We start from the raw sequence: 16,904 nt of genomic DNA, 5'->3' as shown, positions 1-16,904 counted from the left end.
AGTAGTATAACACAGTAGAACATACAAAATTCAGTAGTTTTAAGATTCTTAGAATAGAGGTAAATGGGGGACAAGATGGTGGAATTTGGGTGGTACCTCGTGTCCCTCTCCTTCTTCCTCGTCCTCCATCTTCTGGGGTGGTGATGAAATAAGATAGTTAGAGTGGATTGGGTCAAAGCAGAAGTGACCCTCTTAGTGTAAGCACTAGGCATTGGTGTGAAATAGTAAATATCCTATACGTAATTATCTGTATAAATGTAAGGTGACGTCCCATCGGTGGGGAGTCGCCTCGTGTCCCAGCCGCTGTCCGGACCTCGGCTGGGAGCGGAGAAAAACTTTGTGATATCAAATAATAAACAACTCGAGAAACCAGAAAGCAAGGCCTTGAAGACTCCGCTTCTTTGTACCAACGCGACTCGGGGCTTTTAGAGGGCCAAGGACTTTAAACAACTTGAATCTCGGGTGAGAAAACCAACCCGAGAATTGGCGTCCCTGGGTGCCTGGACGAGAATTGGCGTCCCTGGGTACTTTCCAGTGGACACACCAAGCCCTCTGAAGCCAGGAAAACAGCCAGAGAAGACAGGGGAAGATTTTTGGCCAAAGCAGCTGCCTTCAAATTCGCCTTGGACAGACGAACTTCAAGGGCCCTGAAGTCGTCACCCTGAGATCTGCTGGTCGGTGATCAGGACACCCCCGGGACGAATTTGAGAACACCTGCACCCTGTTTTTCGGCTTTGGTAAGACCGGTCGAATTTAGAACACATGGGGGTGGGAATCTCCCAGGAACAGCAAAGGATCCTAGCAAAATTAAGGGTAGTTGTGTCTGCACATCCTGCAGGCCTTTCTGAAAAGGAGCTTCAAGCTCTTCTTTTGTGGGCTCGGTGTAACTTTCCACATTGTGAGACCCACGTTGTATTTGAGCCTGCATTTTGGCAAGAGGCAAACAGGGAACTTTACAACAGAGCAACTAAGAAAGATAAAGCAGCTGCGAAGCTTTTGCCCGCAGCGAGAACCATGCTAGAGTCCATTTCACGTAACAGAAAAGCAGTTCCTCCTTCTTTACAACAGCAGAGGACTGCGCAAGAGGGACAAAGCAAGGTTTCTTCCGCTGGGCAGCAGCCAGCAGCGACTTGTTCTGCCTCTCAGCAGCAGGCGGATCCCAAATCTCCTAGTGGGGATGTGGGAGGGGAGAGCCATCAGCTCACCCAGGCAACATCAGGGGAAAGCCAGCAGCTTCCCCGAGGTGAGGCACATGATGCACAGCAGCTTGTCTCGGTGCCTCAAACCCCAAAGCCTGATTCCCCAAAGCCAGTCCCGGGAAGGCAAAAACTTGTACTTTATCCCAGCGATCAAGATAGAGATACGCGTTCTTCTGAGACATGTCCCCTGGACATGGGACAACTGCCCCAGGGGGGGAAACAGGGAGATTTAGAACATATTCCATCTAGAAGCCCGTTTACCCCCCCGCAGATATCATGCGAAATCGCTTCGCCGCCTCTCCCTCCAGCAGAGCAAGGACAAACACAGCAGGGGGGAGGGGGAGGGCGCCAAACACCAGAACAGCAGGGAAAACAACCCCAAATCGCGTCAGCCGCGGGAGATAAGACTGCAGCGCATGCGCGCGAAAGTGATCTGAATCAGTCGCGCCGGGAACAATCATATAGCGGTGACGGGGAACGTAACGGGGGGCAGTGGGAAAACATACCGTGTCAAGGGGGCGCGGATCGCGGGGAAAAACAACTCGCGGGCGATCGTCGGGATTTTGCAAACCGCGGGACCGGGACAGCAGCGGGGGGAAAGTCCATGCCGGTAGCTGAGCGCAGGTTGATGACGCAAGCTACAGGGAGCAATGTGGACCAAGTTACGTCCGCATCGCAAAGCATGGGCAAAGAGCCAGAAAGGGCGGCGCAGGCGCAGGCGCAGAGCCATGCACTGCAAACCCCAGAGGCGCTTGCGGCGGATTTTGGCGCAGGCGCGGTGGGAGTGGGTTGGATTCCAAGCCGCAGTCTCGCTCGGGGCGGGGTAAACCCCGATGGCGAGCGGGACGGGGCGGTCTCTGGGGGCGGGCCGAGAGGGAACGCCTCCCAGGGGGGTGCCGGGACAGCGCAAGCAGGATCGGAGCAGGCGGGGGTGGCGCAGGCGGGGGTGGCGCAGGCGGGGATGGAGAGTGGCCAGGGCGGAGAATTTCTCCAGGGAGCCGCCTCCTCACGGCAGCCGCAGACCATGACCCCGCCCACGAGCGGCGCCTTGATACCAGCACAGCAGGCGCTCAGTGATTCAAAATCAGCTAGCTCGTTCATATGCATGGGCGCACGTCCAAAAAATATTACAACAGTTTCCAGAGATCCAGAAACGGAGAATTTGTTACAAGCACAGCGTCTTTTGTCGGAGCTGATGGAACAGATCCCAGAAAAAATACCTAGTACCGGACAGGGTCCAGCTGTCTCGATGGCAGCGCCACCTAGTGGCGAGACTGTACAATTACAGCAAACACGGCAACTTCCATACTCAGCCAGTCCAGCAACAGCGCCAGCTAGTGGCGGAACACCCACATTACATCATTTTTTCCCAATTACATACAAAAAACAGATTTATTCTCCAAAGCAGCAATTTCTACAGGAACAAACACAGCCTGTGTCAACTTTAGAGGATCACGAAACAATTCAACTACAACAACAAGCAGTCAGCACGGATGAAAGCATGATTCATATCACTGCTTCGCAAGGCATCCCTTTCATATCAACAACAACAGCAACTGCAGATTCTTCATCTCAAGCTCCTTCAATTTTATTATCCAAAGATTTCATGAAGCAATTTCTCCTGCAATTTAAAGAAACAGCTTTGGAGCTCAACCCAGATTCAAACACTCAATTCCCTCAAGTGTTCCTTTCACCAAAAGACAATCAAGCTCCTCTTCAATCAACTGCACAGACGCATTCTCCATTTATCCTCCGGCTACCCGATGGATCAACCCTCTCCTTTGGTAGTGCTGCACAGGGATCACGTGCTGCACAGAAATCCCAGCTTCCTACTCCTCAATTAGGAGGAAAAGAAATCTCAAGAAGAGATATATCCCTCAGGGATGAAGGGATCACATCTCAAGAAGATGTGAACAAACACCAAACACAAGAAGACTCCGGAATGACAGGAGCAGCATCATCATGGAAATCGCAGCAATTAATTCCATTTTTGGAAGATTCACAGATATCTGATGCACAGGTACCCAGTGCAACAGATTGGACTGAGATAAAGAAAAAAGCATTGAAAGAATTCAATTTAACAGGTGCAAGAAGTCTAGCATTGCCAGTGGCATACGATGCGCAAGGTCAGAATCCGAGATGGGAGCGATTGGATCATGATGTCATCAAGGAATTAGTGAAAGCCATCCGTGATAATGGATTGGGATCCCCGTACTTCAAGCAGCTTTTGAAGGCAACATTCAACATATATGATCTAACGCCTTTTGATCTCAGATCTATCGCATCAATGATTCTAACAGATTCGCAAGTCCTTATCTGGGAAGCAAAATGGAAAAGAGCCCTTGAAGAGCTCAGAAGAAGATATCAAGGAGGACCAAATGCAGGCATCACCGTGGCAGAAATGGCAGGTGATCCACCAAATGATGACCCAGGTCGTCAAGCAAGGAATTTGCCACGAGAGGTGTTGACAGATATAAAAGAAGCAGCAAGAAAAGCAATAGTGCAAATTCCACCAGCAGGAATTCCAGAAAGCATTTATACAGAGGTAAAGCAAAGCCCAACAGAATCTTTCTCCTCATTCATTGATCGTCTAACACAAGCAATAGACAGGCAAGTCAATGATGAGGGAGCGAAGCCGCATCTGCTTCGAAGTCTTTCTTTTGCAAATGCCAACGCAGACTGCAAACGCATCATCAGTGCAATGCCAGGCCAGCCGTCCTTGGCAGAAATGTTGGAAGCATGCAGCAAAGTAGGAACACCACAGCATGTCGCATCCATTCAAGCAAGCATCTGGGGAGAACAGATGGAAAAAATCATCAAAGCCCAGACTGAAAACCTTAAGGAGGCTTTGGCAGCTCTTCGACAAAATAATTCCACAACAGTAATGACAGCAAAACTTTCAGGAGCACAATGCTACAAGTGCGGCAAACAAGGGCACCTCAAGAGAAACTGTCCAGAACATGCAAAAAATGCAAGTTCATCAGGTGTTTGTCCAAGATGCAGAAGAGGGAAGCATCAAGCAAGCCATTGCCATGCAAAAACAGATGTGGATGGAAGACCTCTGCCTCTCTCGGGAAACTCCAAGAAGAGCGCGAATCGTCAACGCGCGACGACACAAGTGATGGCGATGACTCAAAATCAAATTCCACAAACAGGACAGTTGTCGGGGAACGTCAATGTGATACCCTCAGCAGGACAATCTACAGGATCCCCAGCGATCCAGACTTGCTGCCACCAGGGGCACAATGTGACTTGGCAGCTTCCAAAATGACTTGTTTCATGAATGAGAGCCATGCAGTGATACCCACCGGGGTCACTGGAACTTCATTGAAAAGCCAAGAATTTTTAATTATAGGTAAAGACAGAAGTAGTATTTTAGGTCTCATCATTTACCCAACACTTGTTTGGGCAAACTGCAATGAAGAATTGACAATCTTAGCCAAGGCTCTTCGACCACCGTTGGTCATTCCTGAGAACACTTCCATTGCCAAAGCCATTGCATTGCCATCTCACACCACGGAACAGGTCATGCCAGTGTTTCGTCAACAGGATTCCCCTTCGAGTGAGCACGTGGAGGTTCATGCCACATGGGTAAAGCACCTAGGTCGAGATCGACCCATCATTACATGTTCTTTGACCTACGGCCAGAAGACAATCACGCTCCAGGGAATGATTGACACAGGGGCCGATGTCACGGTAATTTCACATATTTTTTGGCCCAGAGAATGGAGCCTGATTGCACCTTTGAGCTCACTTTCAGGCATTGGAGGAAGTTCTGTTTGTCCACAGAGTGAAAATGCAATTCTCATCTCAGGACCAGGAAAAAAGACGGCAGTCATTCGTCCGTTCATCATACAAAAACCCATCACAGCGTGGGGAAGAGACATTTTGGCACAATGGGGTGCAAGAATGGAACTGGATTTTTAGTGGGGGTCACTGTGGCACTCACCACTTTGAAACTGACCTGGAAAACAGACGATCCTGTCTGGGTGGATCAGTGGCCCCTTGAGCGGAAAAAGTTGAGTGCACTTAAGCTTTTAGTTAAAGAACAGTTAGAAAAGGGACACATCAAACCAACCAATAGTCCATGGAATTCTCCGGTCTTTGTGATCCGCAAGAAAGCCTCAGGTTCATGGAGACTGCTTCATGATCTCAGAAAAATCAATGAGGTCATTGAAGAAATGGGTCCACTTCAATTAGGACTTCCAGCTCTCTCAATGATTCCGAGAGACTGGCCACTTGTGATCATCGATCTCAAGGATTGTTTCTTTAACATTCCACTTCATCCAGATGATGCTCCTCGATTTGCATTCTCCATCCCAAGCATCAACAGACAAGAACCTCTGGAAAGATACCATTGGGTGGTTTTACCCCAAGGACTCAAAAATTCTCCAACGATTTGCCAATGGTTTGTGGCACGAGCTTTGTCTCCAGCGCGAAAGAAATATCCGGAGGCAAGAATCGTTCACTACATGGACGATCTGCTCATCGCAGCATCGACACAACAGGAGCTGCAGAAAGCTCGTGACTGCGTGATTGCAGAAGTGCAAAATGCAGGATTGGAAATTTCTACTTCGAAAATTCAAGAATCTGCACCTTGGAAATACTTAGGATGGAAGATCTCAGAACAGACCATAAAACCTCAGAAAATTCAAATCAAAGCAGAAGTCAACAATCTGCAAGACTTGCAACAACTTTTGGGAGAAATCAACTGGATGAGACCAGTCTTAGGAATCACAAATGATGAACTTACATCATTGTTTAACCTTTTGAAAGGAGACTGCAATATAAAGTCTCCCAGAGCTCTCACGCTAGAAGCTCAGAAAGCCCTTGAAAGGATTGCAGAAGCTCTTCAACAGAGACAGGCACATCGTTTTGTAGAATCATTACCATTCTTCCTTGCAGTGTTGGGAGAGAAAATACAACTGTATGGGTTGATTTTTCAATGGGATGCATCTCACACAGACCCATTGCTGATTTTAGAATGGATCTTTTTATCTTACAGGTCTCCAAGAACAATTCTCACAAGTCTAGAAATGATAGCTCAGATCATCATCAAAGCTAGGTCCAGACTGTTGACAATGGCAGGCAAAGATTTTACAACAATTTACCTGCCTTTGAAAAAAGATTATTTTGACTGGGCATTGCAAAAGTCAGAAGACTTGCAAATTGCATTGTTAGATTATCCTGGCACTTGCACGATCCACTTTCCAAGCCACAAATTGTTGAAAGCAAAAATAAGTTTTAGAGAAAAGCCAAAAATAAGTGAGGTGCCGTTGGATGCAATAACCATATTTACTGACGGCTCAGGAAAAACTCACAAATCAGTAATCACATGGCAAAATGCAACAACAGGAAAGTGGGAATCAAACATAGAAACAGTGCAAGGTTCACCACAGATAGTGGAGTTGGCAGCAGTGGTTCGAGTCTTTGAACTGTTTTCTCAACCTCTCAATCTGATCACAGATTCAGCATATGTAGCAAATGTGGTCAGAAGGCTTGAAAATTCACTTTTAAAGGAAGTCGACAATGAAGATTTGTATTCATACTTACTTTGTATGAGGACTCTATTACAAGAGAGAAAACATGAATATTTTGTTTCTCACATTAGGGCACACTCTTCCCTTCCAGGATTCTTAGCAGAGGGCAATGCACACGCAGATGAATTGGCTATGCCAATTTCAAACACTTTGCCAAACATCTTTGAGCAGGCAAAGTTGAGTCATGCATTTTTTCATCAGAATGCTCAGGCATTGATGGAAGCCTTTCGCATTTCCAAAAGCCAGGCAAAAGAAATCATCAATACCTGTCCAGACTGTCAGCGTGTACAGCCTCCTGCATCCATGGGAGCAGTCAATCCAAGAGGATTGCACAGTCTGCAACTGTGGCAGACAGATGTCACCAAATACCCATCTTTTGGCAAACTTAAAAACATCCATGTCTCAGTAGACACATTTTCAGGTGCAACTTTTGCATCATTGCACACAGGGGAGACGGCACAACACGCTTGTCGACACTTTTTACAAGCGTTTGCATCATTAGGTGTGCCGCAAGAAATCAAAACAGACAATGGTCCAACCTATACAGGGAAAGTGCTTGACAAATTTCTGAAAAGGTGGGGTGTCCATCACACTTTTGGTATCCCACATTCTCCAACAGGTCAAGCAATCATTGAAAGGACACACCAAACACTAAAAGCCCTTTTGGAAAAACAGAAAAGGGGGGAGGCGGATGCAACACCACACATGCGCTTGAACAAAGCCTTGTATGTGTTGAATTTTCTAAATGGCTCTTTTACAGAGCCCACTCCGCCAATCATCAGACACTTTTCAAATAATACAAAAGCAAAACTGAAGGAGAATCCTTTAGTTTTGGTCAGGAACCCAGACACAGGACAAATTGAAGGACCATTCAAATTAATAACTTGGGGCAAGGGTTATGCTTGTGTCTCCACAGGAGCTGGACCAAGATGGGTGGCTGCAAAGAACGTGAAGCCCTACCGAGTCCAAACGCAAGCAGACGCGGACCCCAAGACAGGCACGCAGACATGAACAGATGTCAAGACAGCGGACATCCCCTTGTTCTACGTGCAAGAGAGACTTTGGGATTTGGGTTTCCCTTGGGACTTGGGTGGTGGTGCATTTTAGGAGTTCCTAGGGGAAGGAGGCCTCAGATAGCACACATTTGCCTCATTTTTTCATTGGTTGCCTTGAGCAACGCAGCAGATTGGCCCATGGCTCAACCAAAGGAAAATGTCTGGGAAACTCTGGCCAATGCATCAGGGCTGGACACCATTTGTTTGACACACTCAAAACCAGGGAAGCCTTTTTCAACATGTTTGGTAGGGTTGCCAGTGAGCAAATGGCCGATTCCAAAAAACGTCCCTCCAGCAATTTTAAAGATCATTTCAAATCCAGTGGACAAATGGGACGTTTGGACAAAGTTCCTTCCTGTGGCTCCTTTTGAACCTCAGGAACTGGAAATTCTTGGATCGGTCAGAATGAAATTTTGTGTGAAATTTAATCACTCTGGAGTGGCAGAAAACAAAACAATAGATGTCACTCCAAATCACATAATTTATAGAAAAGCATCGTCTTGGTGTAACTACACTAAGATGGTGAGCAGACCATCCAACCATGATCCAGTGCAATTGCCAAGAGGAACCTTTTTTATTTGTGGGGACAGAGTTTGGCCCGCAATCCCCGCAAATGTCAAAGGCGGTCCATGCAGCATTGGAAGACTTTCATTGTTAACACCCAACATAACGTTACTGAGAGAGCGAAATCCCAAAGAGAAAAGATCTATCCAGCAATATGATCCAAAATGTGATGATGATGTTCATACTTTGTCTAAGGCACAGAGAATTGCAGCTGCAATTTTTTCACCGCAGACAGCATCAGGAGTAGCCTTGACACAATTGGATCATATGGCTTGTTGGCTGAGTAAGCATGCCCGAGCCATTTCTCTTACACTGAGTGACATGTTAATGGACACCGATAGTGTAAGACGAGCAACTATCCAAAACAGGGCAGCAATTGATTATCTTTTGCTGTCACATGGGCACGGGTGTGAGGAATTTGAAGGGATGTGTTGCATGAACTTGTCAGATCATTCTAAATCAATCCATGAGAACATCAAACAATTGCGGGAAAGTGTGAACAAAATTGGAAAGGAAACAGGGTCGTGGTTGGATGGCATGTTCAATTTTTTAGACCTTTCACCTTTGTGGAAGGAAATTTCAAAAACAGGTTTTTGCATCCTGTTGGGATTTGTAATTCTTCTCATGGTCGTGCCGTGCTTCTTTCAATGCATACGGCGACTCATGCACAAGGCTGCAAAAGAGGTCTTTTTGGTGCAAACAGGAGGGGGAGATGTTGGAGTCCAGGACATCCCCTTGGATGACCTGAGACCTGGGAAAGAGAATTTGAGCCCTGGACAGGGGGGTGTAGAACCGGTCCAGGGGGGTTGGAAACCTTGGCACAGAGCCCAGGAAGACACTGAGTTTGATCTTAGCCCATGGGAAAAACTTCCAGCATTAGGAGAGGAATTGCAAATCACCAGGAAGTGAAAATAGTAGTATAACACAGTAGAACATACAAAATTCAGTAGTTTTAAGATTCTTAGAATAGAGGTAAATGGGGGACAAGATGGTGGAATTTGGGTGGTACCTCGTGTCCCTCTCCTTCTTCCTCGTCCTCCATCTTCTGGGGTGGTGATGAAATAAGATAGTTAGAGTGGATTGGGTCAAAGCAGAAGTGACCCTCTTAGTGTAAGCACTAGGCATTGGTGTGAAATAGTAAATATCCTATACGTAATTATCTGTATAAATGTAAGGTGACGTCCCATCGGTGGGGAGTCGCCTCGTGTCCCAGCCGCTGTCCGGACCTCGGCTGGGAGCGGAGAAAAACTTTGTGATATCAAATAATAAACAACTCGAGAAACCAGAAAGCAAGGCCTTGAAGACTCCGCTTCTTTGTACCAACGCGACTCGGGGCTTTTAGAGGGCCAAGGACTTTAAACAACTTGAATCTCGGGTGAGAAAACCAACCCGAGAAAGATCTTGTTCAAGATTACCCAAGTATTTACAGAATTTGTTCTGCACTGGGCTGAAAGCAACATGGGACTTAAATCAGGAAAAGAAGGCCAGTCAGAACATTAAAAAGCTTCCACCAGTAGAGCTAACATTACACCTGTTTTGGCTAATTAAAACATATAGTAACTATACACGATTACAGGAAGAGTTTTGGGCAAACTGCCCAATCAGCTGGGCATTACTTCTGACACAGTACTAAAAATACTAATAGAATTCAAATGCTATTGGATGTCACTATGAAAAGGGAAACTTTCAACTCTACAGAGAGAAGCCCTTGGAGGCATGGACTCCGAAATAAAGAGATCTGGTAGATGTTACAGGGACTGGGAGATAGACACAGACACACATTCTATTTCCAGATCACCTCTTGACTTACTGTCTTACATAGATATAATCCACCTCCCATCATCCTTAGCTTTCTCCCCAGTGCTGCTAAACCTTTTGTAAACCCCATGGTTCACTTTAATTAAGTCCTTCAATTTTACTGTAAAAGAACTTCCATGAAGTAGTTTGAATAACATAATAAATCAAAGGTATTTCCTCAGTCACTATGCAAAATCAACAAGTAACAGAGAGCTTTTGAGCCATGTAGTCACTACATTTCATCTCATCATATACTGGTCTGTTCAATCACAAATTCATCCATTCTTTATGAAGAAACTTCAGAAACAGAGCTCTCTCTAGATAAATGCAGGCACATTTGAAGTCTTAAAAATAACCTCCACATACTTTAACAACCTTCAAGCTTTTATCGGCTTTTGAATACCTTGTGCTTTTGAAATTATTAACTTGCTGTATAACATAGAAAATTACTTTTTAAGGGATTTGAAAAGGAAGATGAGCTATCTAAAAACTAAGTAAACTGCAAACAAAGGTAAGATTTTGCCAAAAGACCCCACCACCATATAAAAAGAAGAGCATGTATTAAAAGCAAAATATAAAGCCTTTGGAACAAATGAGATATTATAACAACTTTAGATTTTGAGGAAATGTAACTGCTCTATGGGTGATTTATTTGTTTGTTTTAAAGGGAAGGTATGTATTTTACAACTATGCAATGTAAACACAACTTTCCCATAGCCTGCACCTGTAGAGAACTTAGAAACACCATACAGTTTTAATTAAACTAAGCAAGTCTGCAACAGAGATTTTGGAGAACTTTCCTCACAACTAAAAATAGTCTACAAAGAAAATTAGGCATTAGACTACTTCCTGCTACAACATCCATTTGTCCACACCGGATAACATACATTAAAAATGTTCGTCACGATTAAATCTGCTACAGATTAGTGGCTGAACAGTCTTGACTATATAAAGCCACAAGTGCCATGGAGTGGGGTGTGCAGCCTGGCATTCCAGCTGCCTAGAAATCCTCAGGAGGCTTCAAAGAGATCAGCAGTGCTGTCTAAAGGCCTGCCTAAACACTGCATGTCCCTACAGAGAGCAGTGGAAACTCAACACTTGAGAAGAACAGGAGGGTACAAATTCACCGTGCAGAATGTTCTGCAGCAGCATGCTCAGCACATGCTCAGCTCCTGGAGAGATGTCACTGCTTAGTGCCTTACTGACTTCTCTCCTGCAGCAACCAATTGCACACATACCAGCTGAACTGTAGAACGGTAACAGTAACAGTAATAGTAACAGTAACAGTACAGAGCCCTGTGCTTCAATTTCATCGCCTCCATCAGAATTTACATGGAATAATGCATCAGCATTCACAGACTATCTTCCTTTCCAAGATTCATTGCCCCTGAAGCATCTAAATTCATTCCAGGTAGACCATAATTTCTACTAATCACCTTAACCCTCCTTCTGGGCACATGTGTCAGGCACTAACTTTCCTTCTGAGACATTGATCTGTGCAAGCTAACCCAGGCAACCAACAAAAACTCAAGGACTTATTAAAGTTAAGTCATGACTAACAGCATGATTTTCCTCCAGCACACTGCCAGGCACTGCACAAACTACTTTGTAGTTGGTTTCTTCTTTTTACAGGGCAAAGGAGAAAACTATATTACACTCCAGAAGTTAAAATACTTGTACCAGAAGTCCAAGCTTTTAAGGTAATTTTCTCCCTGCTTTCCAAGATTTAATTTTATTGTGTGAGATATGACAAACTAAGGGTAGTGCAGACCCCTGAGCCCTGAAGCAGCACCACTACACAGCAAACTTGCAACTGGGCAGACAAGTCCTCAACTGTTTGGACATCGAGCCAAGAAAGAAGAGTTATTTCACAGATCAAAGTTCTTTAAGATCCTGTTAAAAGCAATAAAATTTACTTCACTAACTGGCCTAGAAAACATCTAGCAGAAACTGTCTGAATGCTACCCTATGAGCATGGCTGGAATGTTTACAATATACAGGGAAAATCTGCTGGAGATAAGGACACCACAGAGAAACAGCTTAAACAGACCAGCACGGAACACCTGGCAGGAACACAGAGTTCTCTTTTTATTTTATGTAAATCTAAGAAGAGGGCACAGACCAGAAGAACATCTACACTTTAAGCCACAACCAAATCGCAGCTTTCCAACTCCTATACCTAAGCAATGCTAATAATTTCCTAATATACAAAAGTAAGTTTTCCTTGCTGTAAATCAAGATGATAATTTCTCACAAGAGCTTTTCACACACCAGAAGATTCAGGAATATATTCTGTCCAAATTGGAATCAAGAGCTGTTCAGCATTATTGCTGTATGCTGTCATTTAGAACACCTAAAATCCACATACCTGGAAAGCTTCTAATTTCCCCCACACTCCCCATTTGGTTTAAGGCATATGCAAGTTTTGTTTTCTTAAGATGAAGAAACATCACATTGTCTTCCTCAAACATCACATTTCCTAGGCTTATTAAAATAGTCATTCCCCTTTCCAAACTGTCCAAATCACTTTAAAAGAATTGTTCAAAACCAGACTAGTACTGAAGCTAAGACCCCTATTACTACCCTTAGGAGAAGGGAATTGTGTATTCCCTACTACTATTACAGTCTCAAACATAATTGATAATGACTGAGACAAAGTCTTACTAAGAGGCAACACATTGATCCACAAGATGTGGGGAAAACAACCTAATTAAATATTATGTTTAAATATTTAAATCTAATAATTTAAATATTTCTGTGACTTTCAAAAGAATTCTCATCAGCTTATTCTGGGAATCTTGAGTCACTTTAAAAAGGGTCTTCATTTTACAGACCCTTATAAGAATGACAGAAATACCCAACACTTAATTTTACACTTATTTCTGTAATAATTAGTTGTATATTTTTTTCCTCTTCCTAGGCTATTTAAGCTCATAATATCCTTCACTGGTATGCATATGACATCTCTTTCACTGATATTAAGAACAAGGACTCAAAAGCCACATCAAAACAGATTAGTCTATACATCCCATCTATTCTAGTTCCACAGAAGCAGGTACCTGGCCTTGTCAAATAACTCAAGACTCCCTAAGAAAGATACTATATGAGATATTCTCTTGTTTAGACACAAGAGAACAAGCAGGGAGAGCATTCAGGAAGTAATGGGGCTTCTTCTATTTATAATGTCATTACAGAGTATGAAGAATCACTGGAGAGTGATTTAAAGCACTCAAACCAAGGTACTGAAGTCACTCTTCAGCATAAGGAGCTTTCATGCCAAGAAAATTCAAGTTAAGCATCTCACACATTAAGATAATAGTCATTAATGACCAGTTAATAGAAATACAGGGCTCTGCCTAAATTATCATATCTCTGTAATGCAGTTTTGTCTCAGGGCTGAACACCAGCAGCTCTACCATGATAGGATCAAAATGTAAAATAATCTAGGACTTCATGAAAGAAACCCAAAAACCTTACATTACAAATTTAAAACACAGTTTCATAAAAACAAGAGGTTACTTGTAAGGTAAAGTGTCTTCTTACTTTGCTAGAATCAGCTCGAGTCAGATAACACTTTAAATCTTATGACACCATCTGGTGGCAGAGTTCACAGAAGAGGATTACCAGATGTTAAAAAGAGCTTTAACAATTTAAATTTGATTCTGAACAAATTTAAATTTTATTGTGGAGATTTTATGATTTTTTTTTTTCTTTACAAGATAAGGTGGAAAGAAAATTGATAGAAAAATACTTTCATTTTATCTAGATACTATAAACTGTAGTATATCTGTACACAATTTAGGTACACATTTAGAGGACAGCAACTGCTGTCATTCTGTACTAGATTCACAGCCCTGTAGGAATTAAGATGTCTTTAGCTGACATCTCCTCAAATGTGTGACATTTTTGAACATAGGGAATAGAAGCTACCTGAAGTTTGGTAACAGTGACCAAACTGACTTAGGTAAGATACAAACATCATCTGGGTAAAACCAATGTCTTGTTCCAAATTGGAAGTGCCAGAGTACAGCACATATTTAGCTAACTTTACATACTAAAATCAGTCATTAGTGGAACATACAAAGTACTGCAAGTGCAGCTGCCTTGTACTGCCAGTTCAGCTTAAGTCAAACAAGGACTTTAAAAAAAACCAAATCATAATTCAGTTGCTTTTAACAGGAGGGACTTCAGGATAGAAATCTATTTTCCAAGGTAAAAAGTTACAGAGACACTTTGCATTGGCCCTTAGAGCCTGCAGTAGTAATCCCAAATACTGTAGTGCTAATGGAAATAAGCTCTCAAACTTCAGCAAAGCTATTAATCAAATTTTTGGAAGGCTTAAGTGTTTGGGGTATTTTTTTTTAGGCCAGGATCTGTCAGTTCAGCAAAACAGTCAATTAGTTTAATGCAGTAATTGAGGCTTAACTGAAAGAAGTAGCAAACAACAGAAGAACAGCAATAAGCAACAGAGATATAGGAAATGCAAGCCCGGAAACTCATGTTGAAAACAAAGTCCACAAATTGTCAACGCTCTTCTCTCTCAAATCACACCACTTCAGAAGCTACCTGTTGTTTAAAGGTGCACCTCCTCAGGTGTAGGAGGGAAGGTGAAAATGAAAGTTTTTACTTGCTTGAGAAGACTGTTACCAACGAAGTAAACTTAAGTATGAACTGTAATCACCAATGCCACTCATATCCAATGTTTCATAAATTTTTACGAATTGACGTTCATATGCACCCCCGAACAGTTCTTAACATAAGTTTGTATTTGAACTACCCTGCGTGCAACGATGACTGATTACTTCCAAATACCTCATATTTCATGACGCTATTATGACTTGTTTCACGCTGTCAGTCCCATTCCTTTAAAGTTACCAGATATTTATCACTCAACTCATACATGCGTTCACTACACTTTCTTAGATATTTGCTTATGAGGAAGACAACTAAGCAGCTCAGTCCTCAGACACGCTTCATCCCCGGAAACACTTCTGGCAAGTATGAAGAAGCAGCAGGGCAGCTACACACCTGGGGCAGAGCGTGCTCCGCTCTAACTAAGCTGTTATACAGCAGGGTATCAAAGTCCGGAGATCGCTACGGCAAGAGGGGATGCTCACAAGGCAAAGCAAAGAGCACAAGGCGAGATGTCCCTGCCGCAGCCCCTCCGGGCCGGGCTCGCCCTGCTGCCCTCCATAGGCCGCCCACTCCGCCAGAGCCGCAGCGACCCCCATCGCCCCCGGCCGCCACCGCCGCCGCAGCGCTCCCCAAGCCCTCTGCTCCGCACAGCCCCGGTACTCACGGATCGCACCCCTCTCCAGGGCAGCGGCCCGGCAGCCCATCCCCCTGTGGGACCGAGGACGCCCGGCCACCACCGCGCCGGGACCGGCCGCCCGCACGGCGCCCGCACCGGGCCCACCCCGCAGGACCGCGCGAGTTTGGCGGGGCCAGGGCACGGCCCACCAATGGGCCGGCAGAAAGGCGGCCGTGCTGCACGCTGGGAGGCACGCCTGCGTGCCCGCGGGGCCTGCCGGGAAATGTAGTCCAACGGCAATCCGACGGGCGAACGAACTTCATCGCGAGGGCACCGGCACCGGCCAGCCGGGGGCATTCACCAACAGATAACGATAATAAACGTTGTTGTTGTTGTGCGTAAATGCAGCGCTTTAAACACGCATAGTGCCACGTGTTGCCTGTCTACAAACCAAACGCTGCAGACGGCGGATGTCTCAGCAGCGAGACGCCCTGGACATCACGGGGGGCCGGGCCGTGGCTCTCTGCAGAGAAATCCGCTCCAGGGGCGATTTTTAAGGCAGGAGAAGGGCGCGGGCTATGCGGTGTGCAATAAGCTTTACTCAACTGGGATCTTTCACGAGGCCAGAGTCCACTGGGGCTTGGAGCATCCCGAGATGCTGAGAGGGTGCAGGGAAAGCAGGACCCAGCCCTGAGATCCCTGCGGCTGCACTGGCAGAGAGGCTTTAGGAGCCATGTAAGCTGATGCAGGCCCTGATGCTGTGAAAGTTACCAGCTGTGCTTACAGCCCTACAGCAGGTACGAGATCTGACAGCAACCTCAGGGAAAGAACTTCTCCACACCCGAGAAGGAATACACTTCAGGAAAGGCCGCGCGGTTCAGCTACAAAGGATGAGCTCGGTGATTGCGAACAGCAGTTTTGCCTTTCTGCCCTCCTTCTCTCCGCCGCAGACACTGTCCCAGCAGAGAGTATTAAGTGGAGAAAAACCCCACTGATACAAATAGGGCCACTCCTGTGTCACTCCTGCATTTCTTGGTTTCAAGTGCTTGAGTCTTAGCAGCCTGATTCTCAGGCTGCTGCATGTAAACAATGTGTATTCTTAGAACTTACCAGTATGTTTTGCATTCTTGTTCTCTGAGAGAGAACTTGACTGATGGTCATAGTGACCAATGGAGTCAGGAGGTTGTGACCTCCTTGGGCCAATCTTGGCCCTCTGTACAAAATGTATATAAGTTGTTGGAGTCAGATAATAAAGAGCCTTCCATGTTTGACCCTGCTGCTGCCTGCTGTCCTCTGTGAGGCTCCACACCACGTCGCAACGTGTTGCCCCTCTAAAGGCGTGGGGTAACACTCCTGTACCGCGTTGTTTGCTGCCGCAGCCCCGTTCAGCGCGGCCGGACCGGAGGCCGCCACACGGGCACTGACACCCCGCACAGCGCACCCTCACACACCGCCTGCCCCCCGGCGGAGGGAGGGAAGGAAGGAGGCGCCATGCTGG

The 16,904-nt window shown here is 45.2% G+C and overlaps 1 protein-coding gene across 3 annotated transcripts in view; it reads right to left on the bottom strand.

The window, feature by feature from the left end:
* Positions 1–15,573, bottom strand: part of ZNF106 (zinc finger protein 106) — a 48,860-nt gene extending 33,287 nt beyond the window's left edge. For all 3 annotated transcript variants that reach the window (XM_083863878.1, XM_083863879.1, XM_083863880.1), the window contains exon 1: positions 15,455–15,573. The gene's annotated coding sequence lies outside the window, so the exon portion shown is untranslated. The remainder of the gene's footprint in view (positions 1–15,454) is intronic.
* Positions 15,574–16,904: the final 1,331 nt, after the last annotated feature.

This window comes from Zosterops lateralis (genome assembly GCF_965231275.1).
Source record: "Zosterops lateralis genome assembly, chromosome: 6".
Taxonomy (NCBI): domain Eukaryota; kingdom Metazoa; phylum Chordata; class Aves; order Passeriformes; family Zosteropidae; genus Zosterops; species Zosterops lateralis.
The sequence above is the reverse complement of the archived record's forward strand: the minus strand, read 5'-3'. Positions and strand labels throughout refer to the sequence as shown.